Here is a 24,015-nt window from a genome sequence, read left to right on the forward strand (position 1 = left end):
GTTGTTTCTATAATCCGATTTAATATTTAATATTAATATTTATAATATTTAATGATATTTAATATTTGGTTGATTCTTTAATTCTATTTTTCTTCCTTTTTCTTTTAGAAAAGTCAATTTACACCATCAGAAAGTTTTATTTAATTTAAAATTTTATATGTATAAATAAATATAAATATAAAATACATACTTGTAAATATATATTTTACTCGTTTCTTTTAAAAGTCTCTATTGATCATCTCCAATTTGGATTTCCTACACCCCATTTTGAGTAAGTGCACATGTGAACACTTCTGGTGATTAAACGAAGAATGTGTATCTGTACAGAAATATTTTGTTAATCCTATGGGGAACTGTTGTAAGATTCTATTAAAATAGACAAACATAAGTTGCAATATCCTTCCCTCTTGTGTGAGTAATTTTTTACCTCCAATTTTTTTTCAAAGATATGTATTCCAAATATACACATGTATTCTAAATGTATATATATTCTGAGTATATATATTCCATATATACAAAATATATATTCCATATATACAAAAATACATCATACATATCAAAGTATCACAATAACCAAGTTGGTGTTGGTCTAACGGCCTGTTTACAATTATTTCTTAAATACACTTGTGTGGTACTTTCAGTATGTTTAACACATGATTTAAGGAGAGAAATGAGAGAGAAATGAGCTAACAGAGGAGCATAATTGAGGGGACTATGAGCATATCTTTGATTAACTTCCTTGTGCAAATACAGAGAAGGTAAACATTCTCACCGTTCCTTTTTTTCCCTTTACAGATGAGGAAAAGCCAGGTGTATGTCTTGTACATACACAATCTTTTGAGACAAACCAACAGAGGGACAGTCAAGACTTGGGTCAAACCTGATTTAGACCCCATCCTGGCAAACAGAACCGCACTCTAAAAAACAATCAAATCTTTCCAAGCATTGTTCTGGGACTCTTTGTGCAACAGATAGTGATGCAAGGGTGCCATGAAAAGCTATGGTACCTCCGGGTGTAGCCTGAGGTGCACACATCCTGTTATCGTGACCCTGTCATTCTCAATCCAGCTCCACAATCTAAGGCATAAGTATCAGGCAACATGACCCCCTCAGCAATTCTTTTATTCTTTCTTTCTTTTTTTTTTTTTTTCAAATATCTATTTATTTTTGACAGAGAGAGAGAAAGAGAACAAGCAGGGGAGGGGCAGAGAGAGAAGGTAACAAAAGGTCTGAAGCAGGGTCTGAGCTGACAGGAGAGAGCCCAAGGTGGGGCTCGAACTCACAAACCATGAGATCATGACCTGAGCTGAAGTCTGATGCTTAGCCAACAGAGCCACCCAGGTGCCCTGTTCTTCTATTCCTCCAAGTTAAAATACCTTCCATGTCTTTTGTCTTGTATTCTTCTACTTAGATTCCTACTTTGTATCTAAATATAACTAAGGCATAGATTAGTTAGAATGGTCTAGAATTTACAGCACTATCTCCATGATGTGTAATAATATGGAGATAATTTCCCATGATGGAAAGGGCATTCCATCTCAGAAAAATATTCTATGTATACCCTACCTGATCTGTTTATTTATATATTTGGTTTAAAAAAATTTTTTAATGTTTTATTTATTTTTGAGGGGGGGGGTATAAGCGGGGGGGGGGGCAGAGAGAGAGAGGAGGACACAGAATCCGAAGCAGGCTCTAGGCTCTGAGCTGTCAACACAGAGCCTGATGCTGGCTTTGAACTTGTGAACTGCGGGATCATGACCTGAGCTGAAGTCACACACCTAATCAACTGAGCCATCCAGGAGCCCCAATTTATTTATATATTTGAATGCTTATATATTCATTCAACTGACATTTATTGAATGCCCACAATATGCTAGGCCCTGAGAATATAGCGATGGACAAGACAGATACAACCACTTTAGTCGGGCAGCTGATAATTTTAACAATATTCTTTATCCTTCATTAAGCAAACAGGACTTTTCATCTCCTTTATGTTCTCTACTATTCCCTCTTCTTTTCTAAGGCAGCATAAATCCTATCCCATCTGTGAGTGAGAGGTCAGTTTTCAACAGTTGGTGGAATTATTTCTTTCTCTGTTTCTTCTCCCTACATATTGGATGGAGAAATAGGTTCAGAAGGAGATATCACTGAGCTTTTTGAAAATGATTTATCTACGCCAAAATTTACTTTCTGAAGTGTTGTTCTTAAAAATCCACGTGTCATTGAAAGATCAGCGTCATCTATGTTTCAGCCTTGTGTCCAATTTGTGGCTTTAATTATTTTTTATTTTATTTTTTTTATTTTTAATGTTTACTTATTTTTGAGAGAGAAAGAGACAGAGCATGAGCGGGGGGAGGAGCAGAGAGACAGGGAGACACAGAATGGGAAGCAGGTTCCAGGCGCTGAGCTGTCAGCACAGAGCCCAATGCGGGACTCAAACCAACAAATCGTGAGATCATGACCCAACTGAAGTTGGACGCTTAACCGACTGAGCCACCCAGGCACCTTTGTGGCTTTATTTCTGAGTTCTAAGGAAGAATCTGGATTGCAAAACATGTGGTTTCTTCTGTCCAGATGGGAATCCTTAGGACCAGTAGGGAATCACCAAAGTTTCTGTTGAATATGAAATCCAAGGGACTTGGGCATGTTTTCAGAAGACATTCGTCTCAGTTTGGTCACTGAAATGCCTGTAGATAGTTCTGAAAGTTTACATGCTGTACAGGTTCTTTGTTCCTGTATTGTCTTATGATATAAGTGGTGTTCTTTTAAATCTTTTATATTATATTGATCTAGTCTGTTAATGTTTGCTGTAGGAAATATATGGAAGAAACCCAAAGCACGGACATTAATTAATTTGCCTAAGTTAAAGCATGTGATAGACTTGTGAGAGCCATGAGAGTCATCCCTTATGATGTTAATTTCAGTATGATGAATGTTCCCATTTGTAAAATTTGAAACTCATTAATTTAAGAAACATTTAATGAACGCCTAGCTTCTGCATAGCCATGCTCTGTAATATGGCATGAAGATGTATGAATCATAGGGACAGTAACTTGTATGAATTCAGATAACAAAGAGATCTCTGGTAAAAACTAGAGCTGACTATTTCTGCAAATGTTCTAATTTGTATTATAGTTTACCCAGCAGTGAGTTATGAGGTTTTTGGGGTGATGGTGGGGTTCGTGGGGTCCAGAGCTGATGATGCCCATGAAAGAATTCTTGAGACGTCTTTGGTGCAAAAAAGGTGATTTTATTAAAGCACAGGGACAGGACCCAAGGGCAGGAAGGACCTGCATCGGACCCTGTGGAGAGACTGGTTTTATATTTGGGATTTGGGAGAGGTAAAGTCCAGGGGATGTTTCCAAAGAGTTTTTCATATGCTAAAGAAGATTCACAGGATCCTGGAGGTCCGGCTATTGTCAAGCTAAGGTTGTTTTTCCCTCTAGCAAAGCATTAACATTAAGACATAGGGAGTTCCTGGAGAAAAATTTTACTCTGCCAGCCTCAAGTAGTTGTCAATGGGCTGCAGGTTATAAGGAAATTAAATACCTGTCATTGTCTTCTTGTCTTTGTTCCCCATATCACTATGGAGGGGTGATGGTGGAGCTCCAGGAAACTGCGTCTACAGGTTTCTGGAGATTAGACTATTGATAAGATGGCTTTTTTCTTGTAGTTTACTAAGATATTTGTAAACTGATGGAGACTCATGTCCTGTAGGACTGTGATCTCTATCGATGAACCATTTGTTTTCTTTCCTTTCCTTTGTTCCTGGGCAGCCAGGAGTGCCTGAGGAATATCACACACGTCCCACCTGGAGGGTGGGGCGGGGAGGGAGTGTGTGGACAATGCCAGCTGGTACTTTGCCCTCAGCCCGACTTATGCTCCCTCATCATGGAAAGAATGACCTCTAGAAAGAGGCATTGCGCATAAATATCCATTAGTATGTTTCTCGTATACTTTTTCAAGGAAAACATCTTTGAATTCTAAAATAATTCACTGTGGTTAACAGGACCTTCATGGGTATTTCCCAGATAAGAAAACAGGAGAAAGAGAAAAAGAAAAGGAAATTCAGATTTGCTAAAAGTTAGTGGCCACACTTTGCATGTGGCTCAGCACTGTGGTATGCTGCTCAAGACGTGCATTCTGTATACTTCTGCAAAGCTGCAATTCTGATTCTGCTTTCCTGAGTCAATTAGGAAAGAGATTTTGGCATTATTGTGGCATGGAAGTGAAAGTGAGTTTACAGCTCAAGGGATGAGAGGAGGCTAATCTTTTTTTTTTTTTAATGTTTATTTTTGAGAGAGAGAGAGAGGGAGGTGGAGAAAGAGACAGAGAGAACACAAATGGGGGAGGGAAAGATACAGGGGGGTACTGAGGATCCGAAGCTGGCTCTGTGTTAATAGCAGAGAGACCAATGCGGGATTCGAACTCACAAACCGTGAGGTCATGACCCGAGTTGAAGTAGGACGCTCAAGCAACTGAGCCACCCAGGTGTCCCAAGATGGGGTTAATATTGCTTCTAGTCTCTAATTGACCCTAGACATGGTAGACCATAGACCCCTTGGCTTTTTTGAGGGGTAGATTGATGATAGTGCTGGTGAAAAGTTTCATTTAGCTATCAATCACAAGCATTTTTTTAAAGAAAATAAAATGCCTTTATTTTGAATACAGCAAATAATACACAAATTTACTCTTAGTGTAAACATAGATTTAAAAAGTATTGATAAAGTAAAATCCCCTTCTGATTTACTCAGAAGTAATCACTTATCATTTAAACAGGCCATCTTTGGTCTGATATATTGATAGCCTATATATTGACAAGGGAGCATAAGGCAGGCTAAGAGCAAAGTAAAAGCTAACATTACCCCCTCACCCCCCATCCTTCAAAGTGGGATATGTGTGATATAACTCATTTAGACTTTTATTTTTATTGATTTGCTCTTTCAATCTACTTGGCCTTTTTCAGATAAGAAAAACCAAAAATTCCCCCTAATTTCTCTTTGGTTTTCGCTTCTATGCCAAATTATCCATGTGTGGATTAGCTGGCCTCCATCCTTCTTTTATTGCATCACAAGAAGAATAAGGTCAGAGAGATTGAGTAATTTTCCCAAAGTGATGTGACCAGGAGGTGACAGAATCAAAATTTGAATCCAGGCAATCTGGGTGTGAATTCCTGACTTTTACCCGACCCTCTACTCCCAACTGCCCTAGACATTTTCATTTATAGTCCACAACATGTGCTATTTGATTTTCTGATGAATCCCTTCTGCTTCTTACTGCCTCCACTGTGCATTTTAATTTTACTGTTGTATTTTTGCTTTCCATAAAAGCTTTTCTAATTTGATTTCCTGCTACTTCTGTCTCATCTCATTCTGTTTGCTCCTGAAGCCTTTGTGCTACTCATTCACAGTGACTATTGTTCATTCCTCACCTTCAGTGACTTCTTGGTATTCTCTTCTTCTGTTGGTATCACTGACAGCTTCCTGGTGATTTCTCAGTCTTTCCCTCCTCAGGCTCCTTGAACTCCCCTGTATCTTAACTCTTGATTTTCTCTAGGCAGTCTTTAGCTGTTTTCTTTCTTCCTTTCCTGTCTAAAATACACACATTGGGTTCTACTTCATTCACTGTCATCGTTTCAAGTATCTACGTATTTGTGACTCCCAAATATATATTTCCTAATCCTGAATTATATGGTGGTATATTTATTCCAGTAATGTCTGGTGAGCATCTATTTTCCAGATGCATATGAGGCACTAGACATTTCCGCCTGGATCTTATGCCTACATCTTAAAACATCTTAAAACATCTTAAATCCTACTCTTACCACATCTTTCTCTGAATCTGAAATTGCTCAGACTACCTCTCTTGGTCTTAATGTCACTAATGCATTAACCTTAATGTCACTAATTGCATAAGCACCCCCGTCCCCTCACAAAAAAAAAATGAAATTAACCTCAGAAAATTCTATTTATTTTGCTTTTATGGATGTATGTATTTATGTTTACGTATTTTTGAGAGAGAGAGGGCACGAGCAGGGGAGGGTCAGAGAGAGAGAGAGAGGCACAGAATTTGAAGCAGGGTCTAGGCTCTGAGCTGTTGGTGCAGAGCCCGACACGGTACTTGACCTCACAAACCGTGAGATCACGACCTGAACTGAAGTCGGGCACTCAACCGATGGAGCCACCCAGGAGCCCCGTATTTGTTTTACTTTTAATTCTATCATCGTCATTCTACTTCTGAAATATCTCTTTGAGTATTTCTCTTTCTTCATTCCAATTATCACTGTTTCAACTCAGGCCCTCGCTATGTATTTCTGGGAGAATTAGAATAGACCATTCTCTTCTCACACGGTTGGCGATGTCATCATTCTAACAGACTCATCTAATGATCTTGCTTTTTGTATGATATTTGTTCATTGCCTCCAATTGATAAAGTATAATTTATACCACCTCCTTTGCATGGCAAACTGATCATAGGTAGAGACCTATGTCCAGTCTTCTACTTCACGTGTCTTCTCTCTTAAGACACTATAGTTCAGAAATACCACACTACATTCAGTGTCCTCCAAATGGTACATTTTCTCACCCTTCTCTGTTTTTGCACACATTTCTTCTTCCTAGACTGCGCTGATCATCCAGCCATCCGCCTGACATTCAGCTACGACTTTACTATATCTGTTGAAATACTTCCTGATTTCTACAAACAGACCTAGGTGTTCCGTTTACAGTTTCCCACTTTTATGTGTATGCACTGGCCTCAAGAAATATCTGCACTATAACGGTCTCTGTATATGTTTCCAAGCGAGGTTGTGGTCTTCTTGTTGTGGCCAGATGTTTCAACTTTGCAGCACAATGCTTAGCATTGGACTGGAAATAAGAAGACTTTGATTACTTACTCGATGAAAGAATAAAAGGGGACAGATGGGGAAAACTGACCCTGATGGTGGAGGTATAGAGGATGGGTTGGAAAAGAAAGAGTAAATTAGGAGGGAAAGATGACTAATCTAATTTTGGAAATTTAGACTGTAGGGTACTGGGGCGCTTGGGTGGCTCAGTTGGTTAGGCGACTGACTTCGGATCGGGTCATGATCTCACCGTTCGTTGAGTTCGAGCCCCGTGTCGGGCTCTGTGCTGATAGCTTGGAGCCTGGAGCCTGCTTCAGATTCAGTGTATTCCCCTCTCTCTCCCCCTCCCCTGCTCACGTTCTGTGTCTCTCTGTCTCTCAATAATAAACGTTAAAAAATTTTTTTGGACTGCAGTTACAAAGAACTGAACATTTCACCGATGTTGCTGGTCTTGTAATCTAGGGCAAAAATAGTTACTTCGTACTGAAACAAAATATAATTCTTGAACACTCACCGTGTGTTTGATAGCAAAAATCCAGCTTCTATTTCTGAGGAACCACAATGATAAAAGTTACCGTGGATGGTGATATCTTGCTTTTTCTTTTAGTCTCTTTCTACTGAAGCTGAACCATAGAGGTGTGTTCTTGAGGATAGACAATGCTACCACCGCAGAGTTTGGAGATAGATTAACGATGGCACCTGAATGCCAAGCTGGGGCACTGGTTTAGCAGCTATCTCTGCTGAAGGCTGGATGTACTCTGCACAGGCCAGTCATTCTTTTCTTCTTCTTCTTTTTTTAATGTTTGTTTGTTTGTTTATTTATTTGTTTATTGATAGTTACTGGAGGACTGTTAGACTTTTCTCATAGAAACTGATGAATGGCTTCCTTCTCTTTACCTAATTAAGAAAGGTTATTCAAGTGATTAGTCCTATAAAATAAGAAGTCATGGCTCCAGACCTTCTTAAATTCTCAATCTTTAGTCATCTAAGTAGCTGGTACAAATTTTAACATTCCACCCCAACGAACGGCCTATTGTGAGAATAATCCCTATCGCTGCAACAGTTGAAATGATGGAAATGATTGCTATTGACAAGATCAAAGTTAGAAATTTGGTGTATCCATTAGAAAGGCATTCATTCTGCTGTATTTCCAACTAATAACAATTTAACCAATTATTATTATTTTTTTTCAAATGACAAGGTGTCTAAAGGTCAGGACTGATAGAGGTGTTTAGCTATGCTATCAGGGACTAAGGATCTTTTGCCCAAAGCAGGGCTCGATCTGTGAGAGCATGACCTGAGCCGAAACCAAGCTTTGGAAGCTTACCTGACTGAGCCACCAAGGAACCTGGAAGAGTCTTTTTAGAGGAAAGTCAGACAGGAATAAAAAGCCAAAGATGCAAGAATAAACAAAGAACACATTTTCGAAGCAAGTTACTAGAGGAAATGAAAGAAAGCATGATTGAACATTTAGTCTCAGAAATAAGGAAGTACATTTTCGCAGAGGCAGACAGGTAGAGATGAGTAAAAGATAAATCCGGATGAAAATATTTTTTTTTAATTCATTTAAGTCATCTCTACACCCAACGTGGGGTGCAAACTCACAACCCTGAGATCAAGAGTTGTGTGCTCTTCTGAGCCAGCCAGGCCCCCAGACATAAAGTTCTTATCTGACATCCTTGAAGGCACTGAAATGAGAGACTAGTTAATTTTTTGAGAATAGGCTTGGGCTTGAGGAGACTCACATGCCAGATGCTGTGTTAGACACTCAAAAGAAGCCAGAGGAAAAAAACAAGACCAAAGAGAGGAATCAGTCCTTACCATGCTTTGTGAACTCTACTTTCTTTGTCTTATCTTATTAGGTAAATGAAAAATAAATAAGATGAAAGTGTGTGTCCAGTGTTGACTATTCCAAATTGATGCCTATGGCCTCTTAGAAAGATAAAAAGTCACCTAGTGTAATATCTTATTCACAGACTGAGCGTCCTCTGTTTCCTATACATGGAGAAGTCCTGATACAGCAGAATCTTCTGTTGGAGGAATTGAGAACTTTTTTGATGATGCAATACACTGAATGTTTGCATTCCTCAAAATTTGTATGTCGGGGTATTAGGGTATTAGGGTATTAGGAAGTGAGGGGTTTGGGAGATGACTAGGTCATGAACACAGAGCCCTTATGAATGGGATTAGTGCCCTTACAAGAGACCCAGAGAGCTTGCTTATCCCTTCCACCACGTGAAGTCACAGGAAGAAGGTGTGAACCATGAAACAGTCCCTCACCAGACACCAAATCTGCCCGTGCCTTGATCTTAAAGTCTTCAGCCTCCAAAACTGTTAGAAATTAATAAGTTGTTGGTAAGCCACCCAGTTGATGGTATTTTGCTGTAGCAGCCTGAATGGACTAAGACAGATGGCAATCTAAGAGGGCATCAGTCTAGCCCAGGGTGCAACTCCTTCCCCTATACGATAGCAGAAGAGCCCTGGTGGATGATCCTTCAGCTAAAATGGAACAGAAAAATTATCTGTCTACCTTGAGTTTTGTGGAGTTGGAAGACATACAACAAGATGTTAATTAGAAGTTGGCAGTAGCCTGGTAACTGCTTATGGATGAAATGAAGGAGGGTAGACTGACTGGAGATCATCCCGAACTCCAGAGATTTTCAGGGAAAATGATGTAAACCAGATATGGGCTAGGCATGAGGGAGAGACTCTGAGGGGTCATCTTAGACCCTGTCCAATAGCCCCACCCAAAGTAGTGATGGAATCTGAGGACAAAGAACCTGAACTGCTGGATTGTAACTAATTAGATATGAGATACATTTGTTCTCATCAACAAATTTAGAGGTAACACTAGACCAATAATGGAGAGGTTTCCAAAGAAGGCATGAATATACGCCTATGACAGACATTTTTATATGTCTACCATGCCTAGAGAATATAGAGCCAGCTTGTGACAACGCCAGTCAAATAAAAGCTTTCTCAGTTCCCTTTCTTGTATTATCTCTCCCTTCACTCCAACCTAAGAGGTATCAAAACGAGCTGCCACTGACTGGGGGATTAGGTAAGCAAGCAAAAAAGAAGGAGCCAAATACACTCTCTGGCCAAGAGACAGGCAACTTGTCTATAGAAGGTCTTAGCTGGGTGGAGAAAAAGTAGCTGTGACTTTCTATGAAGGTCCATTAAACAGGGTTGGAGATTTTAACATATTGAATGGAGTCTGTGTTTTGTAACAAAGTGATCACTAGATTTTAATTTCTAAGAGTAATCAGAAGAGTCATGTAACTTCCTGACTTTTCATTCAAAGAAAGGAGAAGCCTTTTTTCCACTGATACTATTTTGCAGAGGTAGTTGGACACAAATGATTCCTCTTTTGTAAACTACTGGTTATAGATCCCTCAGTGTGTGAGCACAGCGGGTGATGAGATTAATTTTTCCCTGAAGAACTCAATCTATTGTTTCAAGTTTTAATAATCCCAAGCAGTTTATTTTATGTTATATAAGATCATTAAAATTTATTTAATTTTAAATAATTAAATTATTAATTTAATTTTAAATTTAAAATTAAATTTTAATTACATTATTTAAAATTAAATTCTAATTAAATCTAAGATAATTCAAACCTAAGGAATTATTTCATATTATCCTCAAAATATTCTCCTTTTAAAATCAATAGCTCTTTTCTTTGTATACCTTCCAGAACTACACACATATGATTACTCTTTGTTCTATGTAAGTAAATAAAATCATCATACTTGTCATATTCTTTCCAAGCTGAACACCCTACTTCACTCAACAATTCTTTTGCATGATATTGTTTTCTAACCAAGTCGTTATTCTGGGCATTTTTAGTTTTAAGATTTCACAGTCCATTGAAATCATGAACTCAAGTGTATTCTGAATAACTGTAGTTTTCTGAATTTGAAGTTGGTTTTAGTCTCTTACTGACAGCTGCTTTCATTTTTCAAGCCATGTAAGATATATTAGACTTTCTTGACTCTTTGTTGTTCTTTCATTTTATGGGTTTTATTTCTGTTATTTTAACCTTTAATTTCATGATGATTTTGTTGGCTCATTCTATAGGAAAGAGGCCTCAAATAATTGACATTTGGACAGCATCAACAATGTTGAATAGGGTAGTGAAACAGAAACATAGCTCTGAACTGAATATTACAAAATGGAAGACAACAATTAATGCTTATAACTAATAGTTGAAGATGATGAACAACTATTTTAAAAACCTGAAAATTTATAGTTTTCCAGTGAAGAACTTGACCAGACCTTGAACACAGCAGGTCAACTAAGACCCAAAATGACAAATCAGTTATTGGTGAGAGGTGTCCAATCCATGGGCTTCAAAGGTGATATCTTGGGTCTTACACAGGAGCGTGTCTGAGTTTCCTACAACATCCAGAGAGGGAGAGAGACACACCATGACCTCTACCAGGATGCTTCTGCTCTTGCTTTCAATGATTTTGCTGGCCTTGTGTTCTGCTCAGGGCACTGATGATGGTAAGATGGGTAAATGGCGACCAATTAAGGATGAGGTTAAGACTCATGAAAAAGAGTGACGTTGAATTCAACTTTCTCAGAAACGAAATATGTACTTTATATGCAGAGAATAGACAAACTAAAGAGAGAAAACAGCTCTCAGAAAACCTGGGCCTAAGTCCCAAGCCAATGTCTTCATGATGTGACCCTTTGCTGGGTTTAGAAATAGGGACTTTCACTTATTCGCTCCGTTTGTGTGAAATAGGTCATCCAAATACGTGAAAATTCTGTAATTCATCTGAATATCTCATTTCCTTGACATCAAACACTTGACCACTTAGAAAATATTGCGAATTGGGGTGCCTGGGTGGCTTAGTTGGTAAAATGTCTGACTTTGGCTCTGGTCAGGATCTTGTGGCTTGTGAGTTGAAGTCCCACATTGGGCTCTACTGTTAGCACAGAACCTGCTTCAGATTCTCTGTCTCCCTCTCTCTCTGCCCCTTCCCCACTTGTGTTTCTCTCTCTCTCTCAAGACTGAAATAAACATTAAAAAAATAAAATTAAATTAAGATATTGAGAATTTATTTGTATTACATTTTCTTTATTTCCAGCCCTATTAATTCTTGTCTCCATTATATTACTTTAAAAAAATACTTATAGATCTGGTTAGGGAACATTTGGCAGGCATGCATTTATAGTATATCTAGAAATTCCTAGAAATGGATAATTTCAGGCAATGATAGAGGAATTTATACATAATAAAAGGGAAAGGCTCATTCTTTATCTATCTGTGGTGCTTTTAAATAAAGAAGATGAATGGCATATCTTAACGGCACCAAATACCCAGATGTAAAGTAAAAATTCAGATAATTATTAAATGACTGCAAACATCCAGATATTAGACCTCTTATAAAATAAAGGATTAGAAATTGAAATAAAATTGTATTTTCTTGTTAAATATTTTGTCATTATATAGAAGCAACCTAAGTCAGAAAAAAATAGGAATACAAAATGCATGAAATTCTAATCGATCATTTGAGCTTTCAACTTGTTGTCCTCTACTGAGACAAAGTTGCGTTCCAAAATTCTAAAATGGTAATTTCCGAGTTTTCTGAACAAACTTTAATAAGGATCTATAAGAAGATATTTTACAGTCAAATTATTTGAGCTTCAAGCTATATATTTTGTTGTATTTTGGATATTAGGTGGGAAATAACAGTAAAATTCTGAGGAAAGATTTTTATTATTTTTATTATATGGTGTGTCCTGAAAGTTTAGCTTATGTCTAGTCTCATACATATTTTATGTCACTCATTATTGACTGCCAACAATTTGAAGTAGATATTATTACTCATGGTTTACATTTGAACCATAACTTTGGAGCTTAAATAGTCAGCAGAACTTACATAATTAGACAGTGACAAAGCTTTATTGTAGACGCAGCCTTGTGAGATTTCAAAGTCCACGATCTTTCTACCTCATCCTGTGACCTCTCTTTTGTCTTTTCCTTCATCTGAAATGACTTTGAATTGTCTTAAGTGTGTTGAATATTTTTAAGTTAATATCTTTATTCAACACATAAATTTCTTTGCTCCCCATCTCTTCTTGTTCCGGAAATGATTTGTTTCCTGACTTCTGTCGTTAACACACCCACTTCCCAAAGGCAGCCTTAAGGTCCAGTAAAGTGCAGTGCTCTGTTTCTCTGAGTATTGCATAAAACATTTACCAAAATATTGAGTAACTTAACTGGTAAAATATAGCTTAAAAAATTGGTAAAGGGAGGATGCCCCAGAATACCACCAAAATAATGTCATTAAGGCAAAGATGAGTGTATTCTAGGGGCGCCTGGGTGGCGCAGTCGGTTAAGCGTCCGACTTCAGCCAGGTCACGATCTCGCGGTCCGTGAGTTCGAGCCCCGCGTCGGGCTCTGGGCTGATGGCTCAGAGCCTGGAGCGTGTTTCCGATTCTGTGTCTCCCTCTCTCTCTGCCCCTCCCCCGTTCATGCTCTGTCTCTCTCTGTCCCAGAAATAAATAAACGTTGAAAAAAAAATTAAAAAAAAAAAAAAATGAGTGTATTCTTACTTTGGTAAGGGAGAGTGCTTCTGAGAGGAAAGGCTCAAGTTGGGATCTTTAAAAATAAGGTTTTAGGGTCTGGCTCAAGGAGGGCTTTGTGAGGAATGAGTAAGGCTCATGATTTAAGAGTTTAGGAGGCACGTGTACTGAGGTGCTGTGAAAAGAGTCTTGGAGACTAAGCAGTTGATGCCATTAAAAAGTTGAACAGATTAATGTTAGTTTAAATGAGTTTGGGGCAAGTTCCTGAAATAAACAATAAATATTGGAAAGATTTATCTTTCTGGGCAAGAGTTTTTAAAATAGTAAAGTCATGTTCCTGTGGACAGTGAACTATATGGCTGTAGATGGTGTCAGTTCTCAAAAATTTTTTTTCTTTGTGTGTGTGTGTGTGTGTGTGTGTGTGCAAAAAGGCGATTTTATTAAAGCACAGGGACAGGACCCATAGAAAGAGCTGCCCTGGGACGATGAGGAGAGAGTGGTTACATACTATGGAGTTGGGGAGGTAAGGTCCAGGGGACGTTTCCAATAAGATTTTCATTTGTTAAACAAGACTCACCGGATCCCGGGGTCCTAGCTAATTGTCAAGCTAAGGTTGTTTTTCCTTCTAGCAAAGCATTAACATTAGACAGTAGGGAGTTCCTGGAGAAACGTTTTACTCTGTCAGCCTCAAGTATCAAATTTTTTCTGTTGCAAAATGTCACATAACCTCTGTTTGGTCTACAATCATTGTGACTCTTCCTTTCACTACATATAAGGCAAATTAGTAAAAATATATGACTCTGCTTCAGAACCAATGGTTAGGACTAGGGTTCCAGTTTGGGAAATGTTGGTCCCTTGCATCCATATTTATTATTATTATTAATATTTTGAGTTCTCTTAGACATTTTCTTAACTTCCTATACTAAACTTACTTGACTTTCTACAAATGTATAATTGGGGTCTTAGCACATCATATTTTAAATTTATCTTCTTTATCTTCTTTTTTTTTTCCTTTTAAATCCTAGGGATCGTTTCAGAAAGATTCTTTGAAGACCTAGGTAAATCCTTGTTCAAGCATGTGTTCCTTTCTTTTTTCTTCACAACCTATCATGTTTTCTCTCCACTTAGTGTTTTGCTTCTTGAAAAGCTCTCAAAATTGAATCTAAAGAGACACAAAAAGAGTCAACAAGCCCATAAATTTCAGTGGTCCTCATTCGTATTGTTTGATAGGGCCTCCTTCCTTTTCACATTGCAATCTCTTGTGCCAGAGCTCTAAATAGTGCTGCACATTCGCGAAACTTGACACCCTACTCATTTATATTTTTTTTTTCTAAATCCCTCTACCACCAATGGCTAATGATTGAATAACATAAATGCCTTACATTTGTAAGGGAATTATCTTCATCGACATTGAACTAATTTAAATCATAAAGCTACCATGTGATTTAACAAAGTGCTGTCGCTGGTCCATCTGTGAGCTCACCATTACACCTTATTTATTTACAGCACTAATGTTCGATTCCTTTGTTATTAAGCCTCGATCCCGGTTTAAATGGTAAGTTTTCTCAGAGCAGGTGACATTTGAAACCGCTGTTAGTTGTACACACGTCAATTGAAAAACTTGAAGTCAAGTCCAAGGTGGGTGGGAGTGTGTGTAGGAGGGAGGATTAAGAAAGGACCAGAGTACAGGAGGGAGCTAAGGAATTGTAAGTCGTGCCACCAAAGAAGTGACAACATTGAGCAAATGTCAAAAAAATTTTGTGGCTTAATGAAAACGTTTACAAGTTTAATGATTTTTCTCCAGTTTCTAGGTTGTCAATGATCCTTCCTTTCATGTTATGATGTCGTTTCATACCTCATTTTTTTTTGTTCTTTCTTTGAAGAAGCCTATCGAGAGGAAGATGAATGCCCCAAGTATTAGGTGAATGATTTCGAATTCAATCAACTTATTGAGAATTTTTCTAAATCGATTCTAGGAACTCCTGGGTGATAAAAATAACCCAACGTTTCTGTGATTTTTACTTTAAAAAAAAATCATGCTTAACCTTTAAAATTTCCTTTTTCAACCATTGTACTCTATAGTTTAACCTTGTTAGTTCCACACTGCAGGAGGAGCATAAAAGACCAAAAGAAAAAAAAACGGGTGGGGGAAAATGATTTGCTGTAAGAGTTCTCTCAATTCTAGACAATGTGGTCACTGCTTTCCTTCTGATTTTTTCTTACTTCAGATACCTGGTCTTGGTTGTCTTTGTAAGGGCATGCCTATTTGAGGATTCCTCAAAGAAGTGCTTTAATTATCCACATGCCCTACCCCAACATTGATTCAATAAAATCCACTACTTAACAAGAACCATGGCAAGATCCTGTATTTGTTACCAAGGATGCAAAAGCAAATGAAACATTGTTCCTGTCTTTAAGGAACACAGGATCTAATGGAAGAGTTAACTTGGACATAACAAGGATCACTATCAGAAAAGTAGCAAAGTAAGGCCTTAGGGAAGCTGAGAACAGGGGAGAGAAGGGGGAGTCTCATACAGGAGATACCTTGTGTTGTGGACCCTGCAGGCTGGAGGAGTGGGGGAAAGTGGAATGAAATGCAAAGCTAAATCTATGCATATGTTATTTTTAATAATCTAGGAACACCAAATAATCAGTAAGGTTGAAGTGAATATAGGAATATAGCGCTGGAGATGTGGGTTAGCTTCATTTTGTGAATGGTGTTATAAATGGCGAACGGAATTTATAATTTTTTCTATGGGCAACGAAGAGATGTTTGAACTAGAAAGTGACACAGCAAGTTCTTAGTGGATCTGACAACACTGAGAAGTACACAGCCTGAGAGCACAGACTGTGTGCTTTAAGCTTGGAATTCTAGCACCTGACAGAGGGGCAATGTAGTATATGGGCATGCAAGAAAATGTATGTTGAAACCTGAAGAGAATGGTTATAAGAATGACAACCAGGAGATTATGAAGAACGGATTGCAAGGTGATTCAAGAGATGGTGAGGGATTACTTAACAATACAATCTTTTAAAAAGTGGGGGGGGAGAGGGGGCGGGGCAGAGCTGGCTGGCTCATTCGGTAAAGCATGCTACTCTTGATTTCAGTGTTGTGAGTTTGAGCCCCATGTGGGGGTGTGGAGATTACTTAAAAATAAAATCTTTAAAAAAGAGAGAGAGAAATGATGAGGGCTTGGACTCAACTATAGGTACTAGAAATTTGCAAAAGGAAACAATATAGGGTGGGCCTCATTTCTACTTTCTGTTTGCCATAGACTTAACAATTTGTAGACGGTAATTGAAGAAAGGGGAGAGTGGTGTTCCATGATTGCTATGCTACTGGGGTGAGCAGCAATGCTGATAATTTCCCCTTGTCCAATAGATTCATGCCAAAATATCATGCTTATTTGGAAGTAAACACAGTGAATCTGTCTGATTTTTCTCAGACGTCATGAGATATCTGGGAATTATAGATGACTGAATGTATATCATGGAAAGTTCAGAATAGATGGCAATACAGCTGAAGCAGAAGCATTAAAAGAGTAAGTGGCAAATGGGCAAACAAAAGCTGCTAAGTACATGGACTCTGACGAAGCCAGGATCTCTCTGTCCCTTCTTTTCTGGGGATAAGGCCCTGGCCAGGACCTAGTCCCACTGAAACCAGTAATATGTTACTCCTAACTACCGTTAGGCTCTCGTAGATCCCAAACTCCCCTCATTTAAGTTTGTGGCTAACATTTCTTTTGACTTGTTCCTTTCTGAATCTGTGTTTTCCTGCCTAAGCAGATAGTGAATTATTTGAAGGAACCACAGAAGAAACACACGTCAAACCCCAAGGAGAAAATGGAGATCAAAGTGGCAAGATGGGCAAAAACAGAAAGAAAGGCGATGGTCATCAGCACAGGCCATACAACCAGGGAAGCCCATATAGCAGAGGTGGCCCCGGTGGCCCAAGTGACCAAAGTGGCCCAGGTGGCACAGGTGGCTGAAGAAACCGAGATCGCCAGGGTAGCCATGGTAGCCGTGATGGTCCTCGTGGCCAGAGAGGCAAGCGTGGAAGGGATAACCAGCGTGGTCAGAGTGGTGACCAATGACAAGGAAAACCAACTAAAGAGGCCCTCCCGTGATCCCTAAGTATCAGTTGTATTCTTCTTCCCTTATCTAGTGAATTTCTCTTTTTAAATTTCCTAATTCTCTCTTCTTGTTTATGTTCCTTTCTCTCATTTAAATCTTGACTTTAACCCCTCTTAAACTCCTTATCTTTGTCTCAATTCTCCTTGCCTCAATCCTACCCATAGAAAAGTCTCCCCCATTCTCATAAGAGCAGGTATTACTTTCATCCTGAGCTTTTCTTTTCCTTTCTTTCTTTCTTTCTTTCTTTCTTTCTTTCTTTCTTTCTTTCTTTCTTTTTTTTCTTTCTTTCTTTCTTTTTTCTTTCTTCTTTCTTTCTTTCTTTCTTTCTTTCTTTCTTTCTTTCTTTTTTGACTCTGTCCTTCTTATATTAACCTACAACCTCCCTAAGATTTACCTTCCCTCTCCTCTTCCTCTTCTCTCCTCTCTTCCCTTCTCCTTACTGTCTCCTGGCCTCTACCCCTCATGTCCTCCTCCTTCCTCTCTCTCTCTCTTTACATGATGTCTTGTAATGAGCCTCCCCCCTAGTAGAAATATCAGTATAGATAATGTCCAAGCCAACTTAATACTTCTGTCTAAAATTCTTCTCTTTCTTTTAGAAATTGATAGCGATCAACTGGTGACCATGGACTTTTCAGTGGCATATACTTGGCCTTTCCTTTCTCCAACTTCAAATCATCAGTGAAGTAATCAGCGTTAAAGCCCTGGCTCTTGTTTTCCTTCTAGGGTCACAGTTCTGAGTCAGAGGACAAGAAGGACAGGTTTGGAAATACAAAGCCCTGACCGGACTCCAAATGTTCTGTGTCATGCAGCTTTATAGGTAGCTCCGATTTTAATAATTTTGTGAGGACTTAACTACCACCCATATTACAAAGCAAAAAAATTTATTCTTAAGACCAGTAATGGAGTTTGCCACGTTCAGATTACCAATATACATACCCTTTTCTCAATCAAAACACAGAGAGAATTACCTTGTAAACTCCCTTGATTTCTGGAAGTCCTTTAATGCATGTTGGCCATATTATGGCTCAAGTGTTGGTGAGGATATGAAGAAAAGGGAATGCTCATGCACCATTGATGGGAGTGCAAAATGGTGCAGCCACTATGAAAAACAGCATAGAGGAAGAGCCTGGGTGGCTCAGTCGGTTAAGTGTCCGACTTCAGCTCAGGTCATGATCTCACAGTTCGTGAGTTCGAGCCCCACATCAGGCCCTGTGCTGACAGCCTGGAGCCTGCTTCAGATCCTGTGTCTCCCTCTCTCTTTCTGAGCCACCCCCGCTCACATTCTGTCTCTCTCTCTCAAAAATAAACATTAAAAAAAAAAAAAAACCCCAGCATAGAGGTTCCTCAAAAAATTAAAAATAGAACTACAATATAATCCAACAATTCCACTTCTGGGTATTTATCCAAAGAAAATGAAAATACTATTTTGAAAACATACATGTACTCCTATGTTCATTGCAGTGTTATTTACAGTGGCCAAGATAAGGAAGCAAATGAATGGATAGAGAAGATATGGTATATGGAGACAATGGAATATTATTCAGAGATAAAGAAAGAGGGAAACTTTGCCATTTGTGACAACACAGATGGACTTAGACAGTATTGTGCTAAATGAAATAAGTCTGACAGAACAAATACCATATGGTTTCACTTATAGGTGGAATCTAAGAAACAAAACAAATGAACAAATGAAACAAAACAGAAACAGACTCATAGATACAGAAAACTATCCAGTAGTTGCCAGAGGGGGGTGGGGAGAGGAGGGGCAAAATAGGATTCAAAAGCAGAGTAAAAGGTACAGACATACATTTATAAAATAAATAAAATACAGGGATATAATGTACACAGAAGGAATACAGTTAATAATATGTAACAATTTTGTATACTGATAGATGGTAGCTAGATTTATCAGGGTAATCACTTCATGGTGTATATAAATGTTGAATCACCATGTTGTCACTTGAGACTAATATTGTGTGTCAACTACACTTCAATGTTTTAAAGTTTATTTATTTATTTAGAGAGAGAGAGAGAGAAGCCCAAGCAGGCTGTCACTGTCAGCACAGAGCCCAATGTGGGGCTCGAACTCACGAACTGTGAAATCATGACCTAAGCCAAAATCAAGAGTCAGACAAACACTTAACTGGCTGAGCCGCCCAGGTGCCTCGACACCTCAATTTTTTTTTTAAATGGGGAAAAAAGCAACAGAAAAAATAAAAATAAATAAATAGGGGAAATTTGGACACACACATGTACACAGGGAGAATGCCATGTGAAGATAAAGGCAGAGGTTGGGGTGATGTAGCAGAAGCTAGGGAGCACCAAAGATTACCCGCAAACCACCAGAAGCTAAGAGAGACACCTGGAACAGATCGTCCTCAGAGCCCTCAGACGGAACCGACATCTTGTTCTTGGACTTCCAGTCTCCAGAAGTGTGAGGAAATAGATTTGTGTTTTTTAAGCCCCTCCATTTGTAGTATGTTGTTACAGCAACCTCAGCAAACTAATACAGCATGAAAATTTACCTACCAGATTTCTTAAATGAATGAATGCACTTACATTAATTACAACACACTTCTTCCATCCACCCCGAAGCCCCTGAGTGGAGATCAACAGAAAGAGCTTTTACATGAAAACATCTCTCAGTTGGGCTCCATGTAGACAGTTTAGGAACTGTCTAGAAGATCTTGTTTCTCTGAGTGTCCACATTTGAGTGTACCTACGGGGACCCACGTATGTAAATGCACGTGGCCTCAAAAGGCAGACTATAAAATTTGGGTGAGGATAAAAATGAAGATTCTAGTGGGAATTTCTATCAAGAATATATAAGTCATTTGCTATTAGTATTAGTATTAATGAAGAATTTACAGGTAAAAGAACAGACACAAAGTAAACATGTTTAATTCTGGGTATGCCCACATGCCCTGCCAAGTTCAGTTCTGAAATCAGACCTTGAACTGACCTTCTCCTTGGAAGCAGAATTAATCTCTGGTTGTGCTGGTGTTCTCAGTACCCTGATAGACTTGTCATACAATTTCTGAAGGAATGGGATCATTCTACAGATGGGGTTGGGTACATCTCACAAGGCAAAATGTATGAAGGTATATAAACCTGAGGGTGGAAACATTTGAAAGTGACCTGGATGAGGATTTAAGAATAAAGTAGGAGCTTTTTTTTTTTTACTATTCCAGCAAGGTAGGAATCCCAGCTGTGATCTTTTCCAATGTTCCATTCCTTACTGAAAGCATAGGGGGAAAAAAAACATAAAGAATAAAAATGAACAGGCCTCATAATAACACTAGTCATTAAAGATAACTGACAGTAACTTATTAGATAATGGGTTACTATCATTTCAATCTAAATACTGGCCAGCAAAGCTCATGGTCTTGTATCCAAATCAATAGGTTTGCATAATGTAAAATGACTGAACAGGTGAGGACATTCACAAATAACCCATTAAATGCCCTGTTTTGTTTTCAGAAACAGATACCAAAACTGGGCTCTCCTAGTTACATGCCCAGCAATATTATCTTCAGTTCAGAGCTCTCTTCCCCATTTCTTCTCTCCCAACATTGTCCAGAAGAGCTGTTTCCCAGCCCACTGGGAGGAACTTCCAACCTGCTGACATTAAAATAAATCTCTTCATAAGGAGGTACCCCTCCTCCTAAAACAAAATTTTACGTAAAAATTTATACCCCAGACTGAGGTATTTGCAAAGAGAATGATCACGCTACTCCCACTCTCCAAAAATTTCTTTGTTGCCCATAGGATCGATCACAGTTTGTCCCTGGCAACATTCTTCACAATCTGGAAGTTCGCATCTCCAGCTTTCCCTTCCTGTGTTCTCTTCAATCTTACTGGATTGTTCAGTGTCCCGGGACCATCGAAAATACTACATTATATGCATAGCTTTAGCCACACGTTTCCCTTCGCCTTCTTCCCTGCCTCCGCTCTCCAAAGTCCAGATCACACAGCGTCTCCTGCAGGAAGCCCTCCTTTCTCCACTGCTCTCAATTTCGATAGTTCTTTTGCCACTTTGCTGACAGTGACCATCATTTTGTACAAGCTAAATCTTCCATTAGATCTCGCATTCTTTGAGGACAGGAACAGCGTTTCACCCACCTTCATATCCTCAGTGCCAAGAAGAGCACCACTTGAAGACATTGGAGAAGACAATGCAGAAGTTGTTGTTTTGCATGCGTTTGACCTTGGGGGCTTAATCATGTGATTCTAACTGAACAGGAAACACTCCCTAAAGATGAAGTTCTTCTGCCCTACTTAGAGTTCCAGGCAACAAATTCAAGCAGTTTAAGAATAGCTTTTTTTTTTTTTTTTTCCAGCCACGCTTAAATGCCAGTCACAGAGAGGATTCTACAGCCCAGTCATATTTTAAGGATAGGCGTGGGTACTTGTCTGTAAACTTTAATTACGTGTTGTAAATTTTACCGCACAGGAGTTAAATACCAAATCACCTTGTTCTTTTCTAGATACTTGGAAATCCTGATTACATTTGGGGAAGAATTTTCCCCGTACGCAGTGAGAACGGGCCTGAACTGAGACTCACAATTAGTTACCTGTACAATATTTTGTCTTTTAAAATGGAGTTATACGGTTGGTTCCAAAGCAGGCAGAGAAACTGCAGTCTCCACTAGCATCTGCCCAGTGAGCCAAGAATCAGACTGATCCAAAACCCGATCATGCACACCTCACTATGCAAGAGCTGCTTTACGAAGAAACCAAATGTATGTGCATTTCCACCTCTTTGGCACCGAATTGATACGTGTGTTTGAAGGATGGAAGACAAAAGCTTACAGCTCCGTCTTCTCCGCCCTTGGAGAAGCCCTCCTGGCCCTCATCACCGGAAAATGCAGGCCTGTGCAAAGTTCGTCTCTCTCTTCCTCTTGATCAGGAGGACCTCTCAGCTGTTGAACCCCACACTGTCTGCAGTGGTGCTAATTCCAGAGAGGCCGACAGATGAGAGGCTCAGCAGCTTGGCAACCCCACATCCCCGACCTCACTTACTCTTAGCCGTAGCTTCTGAACCAGCACCATTTCAAGGGGGCACTGACACAGCAGCCCAGTTCACGGGGGCCGGGCTGCCCTGGTAGGGGTGGCTGGCTCTGGGGCCAGAACTGGGACTGGGTTTGGGAGCCTCATCACTGGTTATGCCAGGAACGCCTCTCTGAAGCAACAGCTCTTCTCCTATGCTCTTCCGGGCTTTGCCCTCCCAGAACGGCTGGGGCTCTTTTGCCTGATGCTGGCCTTTCTCATCCTCTTGGTCATGTGAAGGAGCTGTCTCTGCCTCCCGTAGGTCTTTTTCCTGTGTCTCTTCTGCCCTGGATGTGCCTTTTTCTATACCTCCCCAAGCCGCCGAGGGAAAGTGGTTGGCTCAGGGTTTGGCAGAGAGAAGACAAATAAATACTGCGTTAACAAAAAAACAAAAACAAAACAAAACAAAGCTTGCTGATATCCACTCGATGAGACATTCTATCTACCCAAAACTTAAGAAACTTCAGGACTGTGTTCTGGTAGGAGCTAAGCACATCCATCTCAATTCTGTTCTTGAGAACAAGGTAGATGACCACGGGGTGGGTAGGGGCGCCTGGGTGGCGCAGTCGGTTAAGCGTCCGACTTCAGCCAGGTCACGATCTCGCGGTCTGTGAGTTCGAGCCCCGCGTCGGGCTCTGGGCTGATGGCTCAGAGCCTGGAGCCTGTTTCGGATTCTGTGTCTCCCTCTCTCTCTGCCCCTCCCCCGTTCATGCTCTGTCTCTCTCTGTCCCAAAAATAAATAAACATTGAAAAAAAAATTAAAAAAAAAAAAAAAGATGACCACGGGGTGGGTATGCAGACCCAATGGAGTCACGGAAGGATTTGTCCCCCCGGGGCTTCCACTCTCACTGAAAGATCATGATGGCATTTTAGTTGCTCTGATCTGACCCTCTGGTCATATCTCATATTTAACAACTCTCAAAAAATGTAATTACCTCTTTCCCTAGGTCCCAATTACTCTGTCAATTGAATGCAATTCCTTTTGGGGAGGATTGAAACTGGGAAGGCATGTACCATGAAACTTGGCAACGTCATTCCCCAGTGGGACCCAGCCTCTTCTTCAGTCAATGAAGTGAAGTGACTAAGAGTTGGAAGCTTGAGAAGGAATAATGTTTTTCCATTACAGTAACTTCTTAGCATTCATTTTTTTTTCTTACATAATCCAAGAAGCACCTTACTTGATTGTCTATCTCTCTGAATCCTAGGAATATCATTTTTCTTAATGCTGACCACAGATTCCTGCAGATCAATGCGTGATGATTAGCACTCTGGCTGGCCTTGCCGCTCAATATGGTGAGGCTGGTTCCGTGTTACAACAGGCAATTCCGATGTATTCATGGGTACATGGAACCCGGGTTCCTGGCAGCCTCTCCCATCAGCCAATTCTGGCCTGCGGAGGACATCCCATCATTGAGTCCTCAGTAATGCCAGTGTTCCCCTCACCAGCA

At 39.6% G+C, this 24,015-nt stretch overlaps 1 pseudogene; it reads left to right on the forward strand.

The window, feature by feature from the left end:
* Window positions 1-21,895: 21,895 nt before the first annotated feature.
* LOC123592142 lies at window positions 21,896-23,092 on the forward strand (annotated as a pseudogene).
* Window positions 23,093-24,015: the final 923 nt, after the last annotated feature.

Source organism: Leopardus geoffroyi, chromosome B4 (genome assembly GCF_018350155.1).
Source record: "Leopardus geoffroyi isolate Oge1 chromosome B4, O.geoffroyi_Oge1_pat1.0, whole genome shotgun sequence".
Classification (NCBI taxonomy): Eukaryota; Metazoa; Chordata; class Mammalia; order Carnivora; family Felidae; genus Leopardus; species Leopardus geoffroyi.